At 44.4% G+C, this 21,454-nt stretch overlaps 1 protein-coding gene and 1 long non-coding RNA gene across 12 annotated transcripts in view; both read right to left on the reverse strand.

Annotated features, from left to right (window-relative positions):
* CACNA1E (calcium voltage-gated channel subunit alpha1 E) overlaps nucleotides 1–5,395 on the reverse strand; it is a 498,649-nt gene extending 493,254 nt beyond the window's left edge. For 10 of the 11 annotated variants that reach the window (XM_017951640.3, XM_021929889.2, XM_021929885.2 and 7 more), the window contains exon 1: nucleotides 4,973–5,395. The gene's annotated coding sequence lies outside the window, so the exon portion shown is untranslated. The remainder of the gene's footprint in view (nucleotides 1–4,972) is intronic. The other variant, XM_021929865.2, reaches the window with a different exon arrangement.
* A 409-nt stretch (nucleotides 5,396–5,804) lies between these two features.
* On the reverse strand, nucleotides 5,805–20,055 carry LOC108583059. The gene is made up of 5 exons (XR_004179683.1): nucleotides 19,853–20,055; nucleotides 13,802–13,916; nucleotides 13,190–13,286; nucleotides 10,678–10,868; nucleotides 5,805–9,464 (listed from the first exon to the last, which is right to left on the reverse strand). It is a non-coding gene; the product is annotated as an uncharacterized LOC108583059 (long non-coding RNA).
* Between the last annotated feature and the right edge of the window lie 1,399 nt (nucleotides 20,056–21,454).

The raw sequence follows: 21,454 nt of genomic DNA on the forward strand, positions 1-21,454 counted from the left end.
CTCTGCAAGACAGCAAGGCACAGAGAACTACTTTGATATCAAGTTGCATTTTTGCAACTACAGTGATATTTTCATCAATAAGAGGTGTGTCCATAAGTGCAGCCCTAGATTTTTTTTACCCAGGTTAGAAATTATATGAAAACTCACAGGGATGGATGCACTCCCGTGCCATAGGCAGCTGTACCCAAGACAGCATCACACCTTCATCCTGGTGCTCCCAGGGGCTGTGCCCTCCCTCAGCCCCATTCAGCTGCTGCTGTCACTACTAATCCTATACTGAGAATCTAGAGCATTCTCCCTTCACCCCAATCCCAGACTAGTGTTTATGGAGGAAATTTTATTTTTCAACTGCCGTCCACATAGTTACAAAGGCCCTGTGATTCAGACTGAATCTTCCAAAGCAATACTACATGAACATAAATGGGAAGGCCTGTCCTTGGAGGAGCCCCATTCTAGAACCTCATTCAGTGCACTTCCCCCAAGTCCATGCATGTATTGCAGACAATAGAACCTTCTTGAATCCTCATGTCAGGGATGAGGATGACATTCATAACACCAGTTTTCCAGGTTACAATGAGAAAGGTACCACACATCTTTGCTTCTGCCAGAAGGTACTTGATTTGCATATAAACAACTGTAACCATTTGTTACAACCATTTGTAAAAATAGTTTTGCAAGGGGTTTTTGGTTCTGAATGGCTTTATAGTTTGTAACATGTATACTTGGTCCAATGGCCTAGTTCTAGGCTCTCCCCACACTGTCAGCACCAGGAGGACAAAGACCATGTCTCTCCTTCTCCCACTGTCCTACCTCTCACTCCCACCCCTTTCCCCCACTGCTCAGATAATCATTCAGGGCATATTGTAGATGGTTGTTAGTATAGTATTGTATTTCCTGCTTTTCCCAGTTCTCCCTCACTTGTTGGGGATGCAAAGTAACATATGCCAGCATCTCAACTACTCATCCCTGACCAGCTGAGCTACCCAATTTTTTCAGACCAGAACTGGGCTGAGGCCTGCCTACAGGAGACCAAGGGCAGTTGCTGCTCCACCCAGAAGGTTTCTTCCATGGCCCTCCATCTAACTCCTGTCCATCAGCCCCATCTGTCCCGCCTACACTCTGCCAATAGAGGGGAAGAGAAAAGGCGTGGCTCTGCCTCAGACTTACAGAGCACAGAGCAGAAAGCCACCCTGAACTGCGGGACTGCTGAAGCTAGAAAATATCTGCAAGGCATCTTCCCAACCTTCATTTTCAGACAAGTTAAATGAGGCCCAACTAGGTTAGTGACTTGCGCAAGGTGACATGGTTTCTTAGAGAGGCTGAGTTGGGTAGAAATGAAGTCTCCCACACAGTACTCTTTAACTCCCCACCCTGACCCAATCATCATCCTGCCTCTTTCCCCCCAGCCATGCTGTTCTTGGTCTGGTAAATTATTGTGCTGCAGGGTAAGTGGGAATGACAATATCTAGAATTATCCACATAAGCCTCTATTTTTGCCTTTATGATAGAGAGGATCTGAGGGACCCAACCAACACGCTATCAACTAGGGATGGTCTGGTTCCCCTATTAGTCTACAGAACTACTTCTGGGGAAGCCAAGGCATGGGAAGGCCCTTTCCAATCTAGGCCATGGTCAGCCTCTCAGACAACTGGATTCACCTAACTATGATCCTGAGAGAAGCAGGCATCAATAACTAAGGTACAGACAAACCCTGAAAATCAGATGGTGACATGTGCTCTGCCTTTCCATTAGACAATTCCACCACCCCAGGTAGGATTGGTGAGCACACTGGACTGGGATCCAGAGGTAGGATCCCTCTGGTAAGATCTAGGTTGCCAGGCAAAAAGTGGAAGACACACAAAGTTTGGTTGTTCATCCCTTCCAAATTTCGTGCCGAAATGTGACCCCCAGTGTTGGAGGTGGGGACCTAGTGAGAGGTGTTTGGGTCATGGGAGCAGATTCCTTATGAACGGCTTGGCACCATCCTCAAGGTAATGAATCCATTCTCTTTCTATTAATTGCCACAAGATCTGATTGTTAGAAAGAGCCTGGCGCCTCCCTCCTCTCTCTCTTGCTTCTCTCTCATCATGTGATCTGCACACACCAGCTCCCCTTCCCTTTCCACCAAGAGTGAAAGCTTCCTGAAGCCTTCACCAGAAGCAGATGTTGGCACCATGCTTCTTGTACAGCCTGCAGAGCCGTAACCCAAATAAACCTCTTTTTTATATATAAATTATCCAGCCTCAGGTATTCCTTTATGGCAAAGCAAAATGCACTAAGACGGACACCAGGAAGGACACTGCTGACAGAAAAAACAGAGGCAACACGAGTTAAGGACCAGGCAGGATGACCAAGCAGACTGGCCAATCTACCCCACTCTGGAACCAGCCATCACTCCCCAGGCTGAGCAGCTGGGACTAACTCCGTGAGTCAGATGCCATCAACTACAGCACAAAGGGTCAACCTTGTGTGCCGGGAGTCAGCTAGCCTGGGTTCAAATCCCAGCTCTGCCTCTTACTAGCTGGGTGAACTTCAGAAAGTTAGTTAACTTTTCTGAACATCAGTATCCTCATCTATAAAATGGAGATACCTACTTAATAGGATTGGTTAACAATTAATTATGAAAATGTCTGGAAGCTGCTTGGTATAATATTTAGAAAATATAGCAATAAGCAGTCAATCAATGGTAACTGCACTTTTTGAGGCCCTGCGGGGACTTAGCTGTCTGGCAGATTTATAGGCTGCAAGGGGGATGGAGGTGTGACTGACACATCCGTAAGAATCCTCATCACTCCCTCACACAAGCAAGGAAGTAAAAAACAGACATTTCTCCACAATAGGATGCTTCTTGAACATGAGTTTCTCAGTTTGAAATCCAGACATGTAGGATTTTTTTCCTCTTCCTTCTTCTCACACCCAACACACACATCCTAGCCTTCAAGGAGTGGAGGAGCTGGAACAGCGATGATCCAATAGCTCAACCATGTGACTGTGTGGATCACTGTATATCATGCTACCATCAACACAACACTCACAATTCCTGGCAGAAGGACAGCTCCCTGGGAGCCCCAGACTCGTAAATACAATCAAGAAGACAGAGGAATAGAAATAACTCCATGTAAATCACTGTCAATTTGTCATCCCTGCAGAGTTACAGCATGAAGCTCTACTCCAGGAATGGGCATTTCAGAGGGACTCATGTAATTGGAGAAAAAGGCGTTCATCACAGGAAAGAGATTTGTATTTGAGAGCTGGATTTTCAGAGGGAACTGAAATAAAGTCCATTAGAAATCTGAGTCAGGAAGAATGAGGCAAGATCCAAATGATATGAAACCAACGCATGTTGCCTTTTGAATTATCCCTACCTCTAACCTAGCATAAATACAGTCACTCTTAGGTTAATCATTTATCTCTAGCTGTATGGGAGTCTTCACTGGCCATGTGTAATTATTACCAACATCTCTGTCCACTCTCAGAAATGTCCCAGCTTGGACAATCTGCACCCTATGCAGTCAATCCTAAATGATATGATTACACTATACTACAAAGCAGTAAAAAGCTTCTTAGCTGGTCAGAAACAGCATGTGAGAGAACAGTAGAATGGAATCAAACAACAAGAAACGGTCATCTTATCTTAGATGGTAGAAATCGCTGCACCATCCTACGAGACCCATGTATTTGCAGGGGAAGTTCTATATTTTCCCATTAGTAATTTATCTTGGAATTGCAAACGGGAAGTTTTTTCCCAACCCCAGGAGAGAAAGCCCCTTTTCCTCTGGTTCTGACCTCAGTGGAGATAAAGTAATACTCTTATTTAAGCATCAGAAACACTCTTTCCTTGCATGAATACACTTCTCTGGGTTCAGTCTGCTCTGTGAATTAAGCTATCCTGACTCCCAGTCTTTCCTCTGAGGATGAGGTTTCTATGGCACGGTGTGATTCTCAGCCAAGAGTAAGTACGAACCGATGTTCCAACACGGTGAACCAGATCTTGGCATAAGCCCCTAGATCTCGGCACGCACCCACAGCCTGAATCACCTGCTCGGAGCAGCCAGACTCACAGACACGATTGCAGCAAGTGACCTCAGACCCCTGCGCAAGGAGGAAGCCGCGATCTCAAGGGAGACGTCGGTGGGTTAGTGTCCCCCATCATTCTCTCCAGGACATGGGCACAAAGCAAAATAGCACAGAAAACTGGATGTTCCATCCCTGGGAAAACCACCCTCGCACAAGGAGACTCAAGCCCAATCAAAAAGCAAGTCACCCTACGCAGCCTGACTTCCTCTGTTCTCTTTCATCCCCTACCTCGAGCCCCAATTCCCAGTCCTGTCCCAGGAAAGGACCCACAACACTCGCTCTGACCTGCAACTCCATAAGACACCCAGCCCACCCTACAGCAGTCCCGAGTCGCTTCCAAAGGCACATGCAGCTTCCTTCACAGAAACTTCGCTGCAAGCTCAGCCCCTGGGCCGCGCGCCCTTCCCTCCAGCGATCCCCGCACAAACTTCCCGATGCCGAGGACCTGCTGAGCCGTCCGCGCCCGGAGGCATGGAAGGGCGGCCAGAGGCCCCAAGGCTTGCAAAAACCCAGCGGCTGGCGCCCGCTCCCTGTTCGGAGCCTGGCTCCGCGTGAGCCCCCCTCACGCGGTGAGAACCCTGCATCCTCCAGCGGGATGCTGCCCTGAGCGCCGCGGCAAGGGGCGCAACATGCACACCCTAAGCGCCAAAGGGCGAGCGGGCTTTCCCACGCCAGGACAATTCTCACGGAAGTTGCAAAGGAACGGACAGCGCGTGCAGAGATTCCGAGAAGGTTAGGGCCAAGTACGGATCTCCAAGGTCCATGCATCCCCCCAACAGGTAGCAGCGCCGGGGCCAGACCGGTGGCGCCACCGGGGAATGCAGCGCAGACCCGCAGGCAGTGGATGCGGGGCGCAAGACAGACACATCTCCGGCAGTAAAAACCCAGGGCTTACCTTGAATTAATGTAGAGTCCCGCGTTCAGCTGAATGAAGAGGGTGTGCTAGTATTCCCGAGACATCACTGAATTATTTTAAAAGAGGAAAGGGGTGGGGGTGGGAGGGCGAAGACGGGGGAGGAGAGATGGTGAAATTGAAGGGGGAAGAAGGAGGAATCCACAGAAAGAATGGGGAAGGAAGGCAGGCGGAGGTGAGGGCCAGAAACAGAGAACAAAATTCATAAAAGAGAAGAGAGACAATTAAAAAAAAATCTGTCTCCTCACACAGTGGAAAAGAAATTTCTGGCAATCAGAAAGAGAACTCGCATACATGCCCCCTCCAGAGACGGCAGACCAGGGACTAACAAAGAAGGAGAGAAGAGAGCTGTATCCAAACAGCAGAAGAAATCGCTGTCCAGACACGGGCGGCACGCGCGAGGCGGCGAGGGAGCGGCGCGAGGGTGGGAGGGGAACGCCGGCGTGAGCGCGCGTACACCCGGGGCTGGGGACGGCGGGGGGCGCCGCGAGGCTTCATTTAGGCGGGGGTTTGTGTTGTAAACCGCCTGAGGCCAAGAAATTTGGGTCAGGATTTCTGTGGAAAAGTTCAGTAACCTGAAACTTCCGCGGGCGCTTTCCACTGGAGTATCCGATTCTCGTTTGTGGGTGGGATGGCCCCTTCCTGGGCTCCCACTCTGGACTTCACCAGGGTCCTGGCCGCTGGCCTTGCTGGGCAGGGAGAGGGAAAGCATAATTACATCTAAAAAGAAACAAGCGAACTGGGGGCTTCAAGGATCAAGTTAAGGGGGAAGGAGGGGTGTGGGGGACCAGACCCTGAGCGAGACGCTTCCCACGGGAAGCCCCAGCCTGATGCAGAGCCTGTTCACTGCCTGTGGACTGATCCAGAGGCTCTCTGAAGGTCTCCGGGGGCTAGCTGAGGGCTCTAACGGAGACCCTGTTTCCTGTGGGCAGTTGAGCACAAAAAATCAACAGCCCCAAAACTGAGTCAAACTGGTGTTTCCAAGGCTTCCAAGACCTGAATCCCTCTAGGGTATTCTCTCCCCCATGTCTCTGGCTCTCTGCATACCTTTCCCTCAAATTAATAGAAATGTCTCCCACAACCCTGCAGGTGATGACTTTCCGTCCCACCCACCCATCTGCACACCTCCCAGTAGGGTCCCTAGGGAGGTTTTGGCAGGTGGCTTTATAAACAACTGCCTCCTCTCCTCCGGGAGCTCAGAGTCAGAGAAGAGAGGGGCTCCAGAAAAAGAGAGAAGAGGAGGCAGTGGGATTGGAAGGGACAAGAGAAGGGAGCCGCAGGAAAGGAGGAGGGAGAGAAAGAGGAGAGTTCTCTTTCTCTCCACTCTTATTGCTTCGGCTTAGCCTTGACCCAGGTGGGTCAAATCCTCAGAAGGCCTCACTTGAGGATGATCAGGGCTGAATGACGACAGCTGGCCCTTCTACTTGGCCGTGAGTTTCCATGGCTGAGGGCAGAGCCTGGCACACAGTGAAAACGTGCACTAAAGGGAAATAAATAGCCACCATGCCAACAGCTCCTCTCACCTTTCCTCTTAGCTGTGGCAGGAAAAGGAGTGGCTATGTATCCTCCTTGGCTAGTTCCCAATTTACCCCCAGAAGGTCTGCTTGAAAGGTTCATGCTGTGAGGAGCCAGGATGTTGGCCCCAGGGCCAGGTAAGTCCCGAAAATTCTCACCAACCTGAAAAGAATTGAGTCTATGAATCAGACTTTCAAAACCTGGGCTTTAACCTGATGTTAAAAAGAAAAAAACAATGTTCTGGCAGGGCATTAGGAAAAAATCAGGGCACACCTCAGTTTTTCAGAGGCTGCCAGATTTTTAGAACAGTCTTGGAGGTCTGGTTTCCCATATCAAAAGGTTGTTTGTTTGGTTTTTCTGTTCAAGCATAAGAATGCAGTGGGGGCCTCTCTTGAACCCTTGAGAAGAGCCTGGCCCTAGGATTCGAACCCCCAGGTCAGAAGCACAACATGGGGAAGGAGAGGAAGAGATTTTCCCCACTTTAAGAAATTACCTCAGAATCTGTTGGAGCTCAGGGGAAAGGAGAATGACTCCATGAACCCCAAAATATACTCTTCATGTCCCCACCACTACCCCAACATACACACACACACACACACACACACACACACACAGTGCAGTCACCAGCCACCCAGGCCTTCTCCCCTCAGCCCGTAGCAGGAGCATTCACTCTACAATGTGTGGGTTTCTTTTTTTTAATGAAAAAGTTTAAAGAGCTAGGATACCAGACGGCTGATGGTTTTCCTGGCTTGGAATCTCCTAAAGAGCAGAGCGTCCATACCCACTCCTCTCCACCATCAAAACAAACAACAATTGTACCCACAAACAAGACTGTCTCTGACAACCCATTCATACAATTGGGAGCATAGGTTGCTCACCAATAAGATGATCCCCCAACCCATTCCCTTTTCCTATCCATATACGGGGCTCAATGCCAGACACCTAAGTATGGCCCCCTGGGACATAACTGCCATGTTATTTCTTTCTTCCCTGGCTACAAGTAACAACTATTTAGAACAATATGGTGTCCTTTCAGACATAATAAAAATATTGGTTTTGGTTCTTGTCCCATTTGAATGAGTTGTGGCTGCTGCTCTAGTCAGAGGAGGTAGGGGAACTAGGCTGGGATACAGGAATTCTTCTCAGCAGCACACAGGGCCTGTCTCCCTCCATCCCTCCAACGGCGCTGGTGCACCTCCCCCCACCCCCAAACCTCTATACATCTAGCAACGCAAAGAGCCCAGTGCCCGAGACACACTCCCTGTCCTCTCAGTTTTCAGTCAGACCCACAAGAAAGCACCCTGGCCCGACCTATGCCCCACATGACGCCCCCTAATGGGACTTCATACTGGGACCAGGGCTTCAAAGAAAAGACCCTGGTTTAATAATTCAGCTTGCATGAATGCCATTTAGTAGCCATGGCAACCAGTTCCCTGACATCTAGTTGTAGGCAAGATGTGGTTGGAAAGAGAAAGAGAAAGCGAGGAAGATGAAAAGATAGAGGGGAAAGGAAAAGAAAGAAACCCAGCTGAGATGTCATCTAAACTTTCCTTGCTTTCACTCCGCACCATAATCCTGACAGTGAGACGCCAGTGAACCTTAGCCAACTGTGCTTTTACCTAGCTTTCTTCCCTCCATCTCTGACTCCACTCTCTCTCCACGTGTCTCCCTCTGTCTCCTTTCTCTCCAACCCACTGGAAGCTGGAGATCTAGTTTCCTCACTCAGCATTCCAACTAAACACCTTTGGGACTCTGGAGAATTATTTAGCCTTTCTTTGCCTCTGTTTTCTTATCTTTAAAATGAGGGGCTTGTGGATGTCTGCTCTGGTTCCCTCTGGCCCTAACAATGCATGATTCTGTGGTCCTCTCTCTGTCTCGCCATCTCCCGACCATCCAGCTTTTCCTCTCTGCCCAGCTGTCTCTGTCTCTTCCTCTCTCTGCGTGTTTGTTTGCTTCCTATACTTCTCCATCTCTCTCTCTCTCTCCCCCTGAACCCCTCGTTTTTTATCTCTCATAAATACCATTTGCCATGAGGCTTCACCTGTGAAGCAGTTATGTTTCTAACAAATACTTCATTCCCCCTTGTTGGAAAGCATCCCATCACCTCCCTTTACCCAGATAATTCCCCTTCATCCTTTAGGTTACTGATTAGACATCAGCTTTTCTAATAAACCTCCCTGCTCCCCAAAACAGGGCTAGTGCCCCTCTTAGAAGCTCCCATAGCGTCCTGGGTTAACCCCTATTGGATCTTATCTCACTGTATAGTACTATAACTGCCTTTTTATTTGTTGGCACTTTGACTAATGTGTGAGCTCACTAAGGGCAAAAAGAGCACCTTCTTCATTGCCATATCTCCAGAATCTACCATTTGGAATGAACTTAAAAAGTAGTTGAATGAAAGTGTAAATAAACTAAAGCCACAGGTTTCTGAATCATTGCTTGTTAAAGACTCAAGACATGCCCTGGAAGGAGCACACGGGAGGAAGCCCGGGTGGGAGCCTCCCCCTGTACTACAGTGGAGGGAGGGAAGGAGACCTCCTCCTCCCTGGACTGTTTTGAGGAGGCGGGGGGCCAAGAGCAAGGGTATCTTTCAGACATTCTGGGTGGAAAACCCAGCTCCTGAAGGACATGAGGATGGGCAGCAGCAGGAATGGGGAAAGTGATCAATGCCAAGTGGGTGATTCTCTTCAGCCCATCTCTGGGGTTGCCCTGGTGCCCTTCGGGCAAGCTCAGAAGGTAACTTTATGCATCCAGTACTAGGAGTTCCTTTCATGGTGTCAGAGCTACAAGCAACTGCCTATCATCCAATGTCTCCCAGCCTTTTAGCCTGGCCCTTTCTTCCTGGGAGCAGACGGAGGCTGGGATGGTGCTACCAGAGGCACATGGGCCATGTGGGCAGTGTTTCAAGCCCCTGCTGGGAGATGCCAATGTGGATTTCTGTCATCCAGGAAGCAGCTTCCTTTAAAAACAAAAAAGAAAATATTCTTTTGGTAATTATCTTTTGATGGACAAATAAGACCTCTATAGTTTAAAAACCCTCAGCTATAAATGTGAATGAAAGGCAAGAATTCGAAAGACAGGGTTTCTTCCCAATGCCTCCTAATGAATTCTCTTTCATTCATACATCACACAAAGCGGGAGGAACAGAGCTGGTAAACACATATACACATAGCCCTTATACTTGTGTGCACAGAGCTACCATTAAGATGAGACAGCCTCTAACACAGGGCCAGGTTTCGCATGGTGTGTGGCCCCCCATTCATCACTCAGAAACCTAGGAATGCCTGTCTGAAGCCCCAGTCTTCATACAGCTACCCTCCTTCAACAAATAATTCTTAATCCAGATGGAGCTGCCTTACACTCAAAGATCTGCCAAGTGACACACAGTCTTCTTGATATTGTGCACATACTGAGTGACATATTTCATTAGCAGACGTTCATGAGTTGTCCCTACCACTCCCTCCCCAAGTGCAACATTCACATATCCCTCATGCAATAGGCAGCTAGCCCCAAGCTTAAGGAAAAAAGGATGAGGTTTAAAGCAGAAAGCTAGAAAGAAAAAAAAATACAAAAAGACCAGCACATACCCTGAAAAAAGACACTGCTTTGTAAAAATAATACCCCCAAACCTGGATTTACATCCACATTAGATTGTTTGAGAAGTTCGATATGGATCCATACTGAGTTGCCCTATTCCACAGGAATATACCTCCCAACTGGTAAAATATTCAATCCTGTACACTTTTGTGCAATAGAAACCTGACATGGGAAAAAAATAAGTTAAAAGCCTTCTTATATGCCCAAACCCTGCCACCACATTACCCTCCACTAAACTGAAGTTGCACGTCCTCTCCCACGTTCTAACCATCTTTGAGTGCAACACCCAAACACTGGGACAAATCTGCACTCTTTCACCACCTCTGAGAACAGAACTGGAAAGCATGGCAGCAAACGCCCATACTAATTCCATGTGATATACACACAACACAAACTGTCAAGGTATCACACAAACATACCCCTCATACACCATAACTGAAACACAGGCACGTGCGCCCATACTCATACATACATACTGCCCTCTTGAGGCATGCGTGTGTGTGTGTGTGTGTGTGTGTGTGTGTATTTTGCTTGGAGACTGGTGATGCTTTGGATTATGAGGTTTCCATGGTTACCTTCTGCAGCGAGAGCTGGGGTAATTGAACTCTTGGGGTTCACCATTCAACAGATGCTGCTTGCTCACTCCTGCATGCTCACTCGCTCACTTGCTTGCTCTGTCTGCAATTCATCACCATCATTTTTAGTTACAATTTCAAGTTGAGTATATTGTAATAGAGTCAAACCCTTCCTAGGGTTCTGGCTGTACCTTGGAAAGAGATAAAATTCTGAAATGGAATACTCTGACTTCAACAGATGGGTTACCCTGGAAAAGTCTCAGGCTAATTAAGGTCTAGGAGCAGCCAAGATCATATACACCCATCCCCTCTCCTCTATGCAAGGAAGACAACCACCCTATAATGGGAAAGAAAAACCATATTTACTAATTCATAAGAATCTCTGAGAGAATAAAATCTAAGGGCCCAGACCAGCATAAGCCCACAGGAATGGGGACAGGGCTCCAACACTGGTATCTCCTCTCCACTCCATGTCCCTTCCAGGGGACCTATAAATGGTTATTGCTTTAGTCAGTTCAGGCTGCTATAACAAAGTGCCATGTTCTGGGTGGCTTATAAACAACAGAAATTTATTTCTTACAGCCGTGGAGGCTGAAAGTCTAAGAACAGCTTGCCAGCAAAGTCAGGCAACCAACCTTGTCGGCACCTTGATCTCAGACATCTAGTCTCCAGAATTGTGAGAAAATAAATATCAGTCGTCTAAGCCACCCAATCTGTGGCACTTTGTTATGGTGGCCTGAGACAAAACTGCAGAAGGTACACCAAAGTGAGACCCTGAGGAACGGCTCCCAAGCAGTGCTCCAGGCTCAGGCTTTGGAATCAGACGCCCAGGCTCACTGCCAGAGCAGCCACTAACTAAACAACATGTGGGTTTGGGCAAGCGATTTAACCTCTCTGGGCTTCAGTCTTCTTGTCTGTATAATGTGGATAATAGCAATACCCTTCTCATAGGGTGATTGCAAAGATTAAAAGAGATGCTGCCTGTCAAGAACGTAGTGCATAGAAAATATTCAATAAACATTATTACAAAAACAAGCCAAGCAATTTTCTAAATGGAGATTTTTTTAAAATAGGCTGGAACTGAGTCAGGTGCCTTGGTTGGTCTTGCCTGAAAACAAGGAAATAGGGAAGATAACTCCCTATGCAGCCTCCTAACACTGCAATTACACAGAAGTCTGAGTACCACCTCCCTACGTTTCAGGCAAGGCTGCAAATTTTAATCCTTAAAACCCACATATATTGATTATTTTAGAAAAAGTAACCATAGTTTTCCAAAACCATCACAGGCTGTGAACTGTTTTGTCACAGATGCCCTCATGCCTGCCTAACAGCCCACCTGAGGCTTTTCTAGTTTTCATTTTCCCATCCCTGTTTACACATCATTCCTGACAGATCTCTGACAGGTCTCCACTGTGAGGACAACTGATCTGAAACATTCTTTATTCTGTCCCTGTGGGATGTTTAGAGTAAGAGGAGGGGGAAGTGGGAGAGTTCATCTTTGGCACCAGACTAGAACAAGCAGGAATGCATTGCCATTGATCAGGAAGGGATAGTCCTGGACTACAGAGTCCTGGAAAACAGCAGGCAGTGCTCCCAGCAGTCTCTGCCCGAGCCCCGTGGATGCTCTGGTGATGACTCACCAAATGTCCCTTCGCTTTCCATTACCTAGGACCACAGGCAGCCTTGTCAGTTGCCCTCCTTGGGCCTCTGATTTGGTTGCTGCTGGGTCTGTTCTGCAATATTTCTATTGCTCTGCCCTCAGGAACCACGGCTGGACACCCAGGCCTATGGTTCTTGGGACTCTAGTTATACCCAGAATTTCATGAGGCTGTATTTGTCTGAAGAAAAGGCCAAGGCCAAGGAAATAACATTTAGTTCCATAACTCCAGGAAATGCAGACAATGGTGGTCTGTCCATTCAGAGAGCCTAGTGGTACCCAACTTGCCAAGACCCAGAATTCTCAAGCAAAGATCACATGAGTCATCAGAGAAAGAGAGTGGCTCACACCTGTAATCCCAGCACTTTGGGAGGCCGAGGCGGGCGAATCATAAGGTCAGGAGTTCAAGGCCAGCCTGGCCAACATGGTGAAACCCCTTCTCTACTAAAAATACAAAAAATTAGCTGAGAGTAGTGGTAGGCACCTGTAATCCCAGCTACTCAGGAGGCTGAGGCAGGAAAATCACTTGAATCTGGGAGGCAGAAATCACAGTGAGCCAAGATCGCATCACTGCACTCCAGCCCAGGTGACAGAGTGACACACCATCTTAAAAAAAAAAGGATATTCTCATCCCAAGCCCATGCTGTGTCCTAGAAGGCAGGTCTAAAAGCAGGTACAACTAATCAGACCATGTACTGCTTCCTCAGCATGTGCCAACCCTGTCCTCCCAGGTGGATACCCTAAAAATGTTGTCACATAGAAAGGTAGCCATTTAGAATCTCTCTCTTTGCAAGTCCAGGGAGATAGGGGACAGAAGAAACAGGGAGAAAAGAGAAAACAATAAAGGCATGGAACCTTAGCACAAAGGAAGTCCTCTTCAGTTGTCAAGATTAAAGACAAGCGCCTCCTTCCTCCTTCACCACACTGAGATATTAGTGTCATTGACATATTTCTGAAGAGCATATTTGGGAAGGAAAAAAAAGAAAAGCACATATATTTAGACAGGTGAACCTACTTCCTTCTACACCAGAAGCTGGTAGGTTTTGAGGTACCCATTAGCTTTCTCTTCTCAGAAAATATACTAATAGCCCAACCATCGTAAGAGGAAGGTTTGGGCATCTCTGTCATCAAAACCTTGCGTATTCCCAGACAAGCTCTGCAGGTATCATTAAGCACTCATATTGGCTTCATCGTTACTTTGCTGGCTTTACTGGGTCCACCTTCCTCCCCTATGCATCTGTTATGTTACCCATTTAACAAAAGGCGAGAAAAGAGACCACAGTCTCATTAGCCCCCAAATTGCCCTCATTTTACCTCCTCAGGTCCTGAATCCTCCCATTTCCCAGAACTTTTCATATACAAGCTTGAGTCAGTTTCTACAAAGTGAGCAAGCTTCTAGCCCGGCCAAATGGATTTAATTCTGCAAATAAAAATTTAATAAGCATATTTAATCCAAATATTTCAGACCTGAGCTTTCTTCTCTCCTCATCTTTGAGACACAGAGGCCTTCATACCAGAGTGGATGGCAGGATCTTCACACCCTGTCTGCATATCTGATGCCCCAGGTCTCTCCGAAGATCTGCTGACCAAGCCAACATAAAATATACATAACATAAAACTCATCCTTTTAATCATTGTAAAGGACACAATTCCGTGGCATTAAGTACATTCACATTGTTCAACCGTCACCACCCTCCATCTATAGAACTTTTCCATCTTCCCCAACAGAAACTCTGTACCTATTAAACCATAACTCCATTGCCCCTGTCCCCAGCCCCTGGTAACCACCACTCCACTTTCTGTCTCTATGGATTTGACTACTCTACATACCTCATGTTAAGTGGATTCATGCAGTATTTGTCATCCCACACATATCTCTTGTGTCTGATTTATTTCACTTACCATGTTTTCAAGGTTCATTCATGTTGTAGCATGTGTCAGAATTTCCCTCCTTTTTAAGACTGAATACTAATCCATTGCATGTATATACCGCATTTTGCTCATCCAATCATCTTTCAATGAACATTTGGGTTGTTTCCACCTTTTGGCTATTGTGAATAATGCTGTGGTGAACACTAATGTCCTAGTGTCTATATGAGTCCCCGCTTTCCATTCTTTTGGGGATATACCCAGAAGTGGAATTGCTGGATCATATGGTAATTCTACATTTAACTTTTGAGGAACTGCCAAAATGTTACCACATTCTTTTAAACGGACCTCATCATATAGAGAAACCTTTTCCAGGGACTATGAATAACAAAAATCTGTCACCAAGAATTCCAAATAGCCAGCTGGCCCTGGGGATTGCTTGTCTTAATGTCTTTAGTCCTCCAGCCCTCCCTGTGTCCACACTCTTTGCTGTGTAACCTGGCAGCTCCTCCCATAAGAAGGCAGGGAACCATCCCTGCCCTTAGAAGCTGGGCTCAGCCACGTAACTTGCTTTGGCCCATGGGATGCAGCAGACACAAGCAAGCAGGGGCTTGAAGTGTGCTTGCACATTAGGGCTGTCCTGCCTGCCCCTGTGACTCCACCATGGAAAGAACATGCCCAGCTTGGCCCACCAGTCCCAGGAGGAGCAGGAGAGACACAGGAAGAAGAGCTACCCTGCCACTGTAGCCTGAAGGAAAGCTGTCCCAGCTCACCTGCTGGTCCCTGAGAATAAATGATTGTTGTTTTAAGCCTCTGACTTTTGGGGTGGTTTGAGTTGATGGCACAGTAACAGGCCCACTTACTGTTTCTCCTAAATGTAGGTGAAAATGAGATTTCTGGAGAATGAGATTTTTTGATAAATGGTAGCAAAGTCTCATTGGCTTCAGGATTTTTTTCTAACTGGAATCTGCCCTCACCTGAATTAAAAGTCAGGCATCCCCTTTGTCTCACAGCTGTCTAGGAATGCCTCGGGGGTCCTCTTGGGCTGTTTTTGGGCTGATGTTGTAATCAAGCTTTGTGAGTACCAAACCCAGCCTGTGAAAGTGCCTTAGCTCTGCATAAAATGGGGTGTACCAAACAGAACCAGAAATCAAGTAGCTCATCATAAAGCTGTGATTAGCTGGCCCACTTGCAGTTCCTAAGACAGGACCTACAACACAGTCATGGCCCAGCAGAGGCATCATCAGTGAAGATCTGATCTCAGCTGGGCAGCTTCTAAAACACAGTTCTGTCCGTCCCCTCCAAATTAACCAATCTCAGGGGGTAGTTCACACAAGCCAAAGTTTCCAGAGACTGAGAAACTAGAATGCTGGTTTATTAATTTACTCAGGGAGTTATTCTTTCTGAGGCCCAAAGTAATGCACTGAAATTCTCCAGTCAGCTTACCTCCTTCCTATCAGTGTATCTGCAAGACCACATGAGTCCTTAGAAGGTTGCTTGGTGAGCACAGAGGCATAACAAGGGAAGGAGGACAGAGTCAGTACAGTCTGTCCAGGCCATGGAAAATCCTAATAAGTGCTCCCACCCAAAAACAGAGCTTATGATTTAGCCTTTCCACAATGTAGACATGTTTCAAAACATCATGTTGTGTACCACAAATACAATTTGTCCATTTTTTAAAAACTACTTTTTTGTAAATAGAGCTCAATTCTAGGGACCAAATATTTTAAGAACTGGCCCTGTAACCAAATCAGTACTGTCTTGATAGAAGTAAAAAATAAGAATAATGTAAAAAATGAGGTACAAAGCATTATACAAACATAACACATTATTTTGTTATTATTATTTCTATTATTGTATGTTTATAATAGTAAATGTGAGCAGTGCCATGGAGGTGGAAGCATACCGAACAGTCTGTAAAGACTCAGATTCTAATCACAATTTTGCTATTAAATTACTGCATGACGTTAGGAAACTGACTACAGCACTCTGGGCCTTCTCATGCATAAGGTGAGTGAGCTGAACCAGGTGGGCATCAAAGACAAGATATTATGACTTGATGAGTCCGCAGGCAGCATGGACGATAAGTGCTAGGACTTCAGTGGAGGCAGAAATCAGTGAGGATTATTCACAAGAGGAGAAAAGGCCTATGGAACATAACAAGGCTGATAGCACTCCCAGCAAGACAATGTAAACAGTATATCCTGTTAGGTCAGGAAACAAACTGATGGACACAGAATGTCTAAAAACCATTTGTGACCAGAATAACATTAATGTAACACTTGTTGCTAATCTGGAGACACCCTGCTCAGAAAATTCTTTGGTCTCACAGAAACTTCCGGGAGAAAAAGTCAGGCTGACATTTTGTGTACAGGATGAGACTAAAGTGCCACTCATATTCAGTGCTGTGTTCTTACTTCATTGATGTTAAATTTTAATTTCAATTAAAATGCCAGGATCATGCCCCAGGATTTAACTTGGTTAAATCCCTAAGCTGTTGAAATAGCCATGTTTACTTTCTTGATAATCCTCATCTTGACTTTAAGCCCCTCTACTTAAATTGAAATCTTCAGATACACAGGTCCATCATTTACTTATTTCTTTTAAAGCTTTACTCCTAATATTCTGCACTGCAAACTTGGAGCCGTTGACTCATAAAATTGCTCTGTGACCACCTGCTGTGAAATTTTTCTACTGCAAACCCAGAGCTCTGAGCTGTCAAAATGTGTTCCTGGTTTCAAGTTCAAACCAATTCTACTCTAATAATATGTCCTATGTTAGGCCCTGATAGGTAGATAAATTGTTCAAGAAATGGGATCCAGCCCTAAAAATTATTGCAGACTGCGAGAAGACAGGACACGTACATATGAAATTATTAGAGGACAAAACAGGGGATAACATAGTCCACAAATACTCAGTTCTTGGAGAGATTTTTTAAATGAGATTAGTGACAATCACAGAAGGCTTTATGAAAGAAATGGGATTTGAAAGAGACTACAACTTAGTGTGAAAGTTACACGAAAGGCAGAAAACATGGCAGGATCCAGTGATTGCATTTCCCAGGAATGAGGAAACAGACCTCCATTTTTAGTCCCTTTTCCCTTGCTTTTGTAGACACAATATTCCCTGCTGGAGGTAAGGTGGTTATCTTACTGTCAGACTGAAGGGCAATCTCATATATGGGAGATTTAAGGAGATGTTGCCATCTCAACTCTACACCTGCTTTGCAGACTGGGATGCTTGCTGAGCACAGTCCTGTGGGCTTATAGATGGGAGATGTGACACCTGACACTGTCCTGATTCCATCTAGTTCCAGGTGGCTAGCAGTGGCCATAGTGAGGCTCAGAACCTAAGAGGCAGAAAATTCTCCTTTGGAGAAGTACTCATCATTAAACAGTGAGCCTTACCGTCAGCCTCAACCCAGAAAAGGTAGGCTTTGCTATAGGGGAGTAGAGAAATCACTGTTGAAGGATTATTAGGATCAAAACTAATCCCAGCTGGGTCTGCTCCAGAGGCTGGACTTCCTCCAGCCTCTTGAACTTGACACTTTCAACATTTTTTAAACTACAGGTTGAGGATCCTTAATCCAAAAATACAAAATCTAAAATACTCCAAAATCTGAAACTTTTTGAACACTGACATGGCACCACAAGTGGAAAATTCCACACCTGACACCTTTGCTTTCCAGCAGTTCAAGGTACAGGAACCTTGTTTCATGGATGAAATTATTAAAGTATATTGTATAAAATTGCTTTCAGGCTAGGTATACATGAAACAGAAATAAATTTCATATTTAGACTTGGGTCCCATCCCCAAGACATCTCATTATATATATGCAAATATTCCAAAATCTGAAAATATCCAAAATCCGAAACACTTCTGCTCCCAAGCATTTCAGATAAGGGATACTCAACCTGTACTAAGAGGAGTTCTGCTTCTGGTATAAAAGAATGAATTCTGTCAAGCCAAATAGCGTCTATAAACGCTTAGGAAATAAATACAACAAAAAGTTACCTGAGAACTCTGAGGACTGAACAAAGGCAGGCATATTTTGGAGGGGAGCGAAATTTGAAGCAAGCGGCCAGGCTGGAGCAAGTTCCTTGTTTATTGTGGCTTTACCCTGAGGGAGAGCACATTTGCAGCAACACTGGTGCGGAATGGCTTAAATTCTGGTAGAAAACCCATCATCTTTCTAACCAGAGGAACCAGGACAACCAGCGCTTCTGGAAAATAAGAGTAAACCCCAGAAAGAAGAGAAGAAGAAAAAGAGAATCTCAAATCGTATGTATAACCTAGCCCAAGTCTCTGACTGACCTCTGAATCACACATACATGGAACAAACTGAAAGCAGCTGACTGCTATGACTTCAAACTGATCAGGGATCTGAACCACTACCTAACACAGGCACAATGGTTGGCATTCTGAGTCTAAATCAAGTTAATTGTCTGCTAAAACAAAGTGTCTGCTAAAAAATTGTCAACACTCCTTGGAGAAATATAACAGAATGCAGAGTCTTTACAACATAATATTCACAGTATCCGGGCTATGATCCAAAATTATTCAACAAATAAGACTCAGGAAGATGTGAACCATTCTCAAGGGAAAAAATAATCAACATGATGCCAACCCTGAGATGACCCAGATATTAGGATTCTGAGGCAAGGAATTTAAAGCAATTTTATACAGTATAACTATGCTCAGTGAGGTAAAGGAAAATATGCTTGTAATGAATTAAGAGGTAGGGAATATCTGCAATGAAATAGACATTGTTTACACAGAAAATTTTATAGGAAACTATAAAACACCTGTTAGAACTTACAAAAAAATTTAGCAAGGTTGTAAGATACAAGGTCGATATACAAAAGTAATTCTACTTTTATACTTAGTAGCAAACAATTAGAAAATAATTGTTTAATATTAAATGCAGATTTATTAGTAAGTCCCTGACTAAATTATAGTTACAAGGGAGAACACACAAGAATATGAAAAGTAGTGTGTTGAAGCTATGTGACAATTTCCATGTGATACAATTAAAAAACAGAAGGAGTTGGAAGGAATATGTGAAGAATAAAATAAGCTCACTGATTGCCTTATGGGACTTTATTGGGAGTAAATGACTATTACTTCAAAATAGATTCAGTGAAAGAAAAGGGAGATAAAATAAGGAATTACAGACAAACAAAAGAAACCAACAGACAAAAACCCAAATCCAGCATCTTATCAAATGGAAACAACCAAAGGTGTTTCTACAAAATTCAGGAACAAGACAAGACAAACACTGTCTCTTCCTCTATTTAACACTGTGTTTAAACTAATGCAATTGGACAAGAGAAAGAATCTAGAGGAATAAGAATTGAAATGACAGAGGTAAAGTCTATTTACACATAATATAATCTTAAAAATTACAAAGAGTCAATAGAAAAACTACCAAAATTATAAGAAAACTTAGTAAAGTAGCAAGAATTAAAATTATACACAGAGAAACCCAATTCAAAGTCTAATGAAAGAGAAAACCTTATTTTACTATAGCAAAAATAAAATACCTAGGCCAAACCTTATATGAGGAAAACTACAAAACAACCTGGAAGAAACAAAAGTAGACTTGAATAAATGAAATGAGATACCATGTTTTTCAACTGGAAGACTTACCATCCTGAAGATTCCATTTTTTTGTATCTTCTAAGTGTAATGCAATCTCAATAAAAACTATCATCAAATATTTTTTATCTTGTGTTAGACAAGTGTCATATAAAGTTCATTTGTGGCCTGGTGCTGTGGCTCACACCTGTAATCCCAGCACTGTGGGAGGCTGAGGCAGGCAGATCACTTGAGCTCAAGAGTTCGAGATCAGCCTGGGCAACATGACGAAATCCCGTCTCTACTAAAAATACAAAAAAAAAAAAAAAAATTAGCCTGGCATGGTGGCAGGCACCTGTAATCCCAGCTACTCAGGAGGCTGAGGCAGGAGAATCACTTGAACCCGGGAGGCGGAGGTTGCAGTGAGCTGAGATTGCACCACTGCACGTCTGCCTGGGCGACATGAGCAAAACTCTCAAAAACAAAACAAAACAAAACAAAAACAATCATTTGTAAAAACAAACAAGCAAGAATCACCAGGAAAAATCTAAAAATTAAGAACAATGGTTTGAGGTGAGGGAGAGGGGAAGAGTAGTCCTGTTAGAATTCAACCCTACCATAAGCCTCCATAATTAAAATTCATTGGTATTGTCACATGAACAGAAAATAAAATCTGGAAAATGACCCCACTGTGTACGAACATTTAATATATGCTAAATACAGCATCTCAAAGTACCAGAGGAATTGTAGACTTTCTAGTAAGTAGTATAACTGTATAACCACATGGAAAAAGATAAGATAGGATTCATTACTATGCCAGAGGTTGCAATTTTTTGAATTTTTGCATGAGTGAAAAAGCAGACCCTGGCGATGATCTTGAGCAGTAGGATATGAATAACTCCCCCATGCTTAGTGTTCCAATAATGGAACATTAGGCATAAATGGGTTAACCTGTATTCCAGAATGAATTCCAAATGCATCTGAGATTTAAATATTAAAAAATGAAACCATACAAGTATTTGAAAAAAACATGGGAGAATTCCTCTATAACCTTGGAGTAGGAAAAACCTTCCTATGGCTCAAACCCAGAAGCAATTTTAAAAATTGATAAATTTTATTACACAAATTTTTTAACTTTTGCATGGCAAAAAAAAAACCATAAAGAAAAAAGACAAATGACAAAATAGGAAAAACTGTTTGCAATTTATTCATAAACAAAGGGTTACTATTCTTAATATATGAAGACCTTCTAAAAATAGAGAAGAGGCCAGAACATTTTCATTTAATAAATAATGTATAATAAAATGTAATATATAATAAAGATATGAACTGAGAGTTCATAGGAAAAAATGCAAATGGCTCCTAACAATATGAAAAGATGTTCATCCTGAATCATAATAAGAGAAAAGCAAATTAAAACTACACTGAGATATCATCTCTCACCAGTTACATTAGTAAAAATCTAATTTCAAAATCACATTCTGCTGGCAAATCTTGTGGGAAGGCAAAATGATATAACCTCCTGGGGATAAGAATTTAACAATATCTAGCAAACTTCTCAGAAAATAAGACTTCTATAGTCATGTCAAAAAACTCAGAAGCCAATTTGAATAGTTTCCTGCTAGCCAAGGAAGGGGCAATTTGAGAACCATGAAGGAAAGTAACTACAGTTGA

Source organism: Papio anubis, chromosome 1, assembly GCF_008728515.1.
Source record: "Papio anubis isolate 15944 chromosome 1, Panubis1.0, whole genome shotgun sequence".
NCBI classification, from domain to species: Eukaryota; Metazoa; Chordata; class Mammalia; order Primates; family Cercopithecidae; genus Papio; species Papio anubis.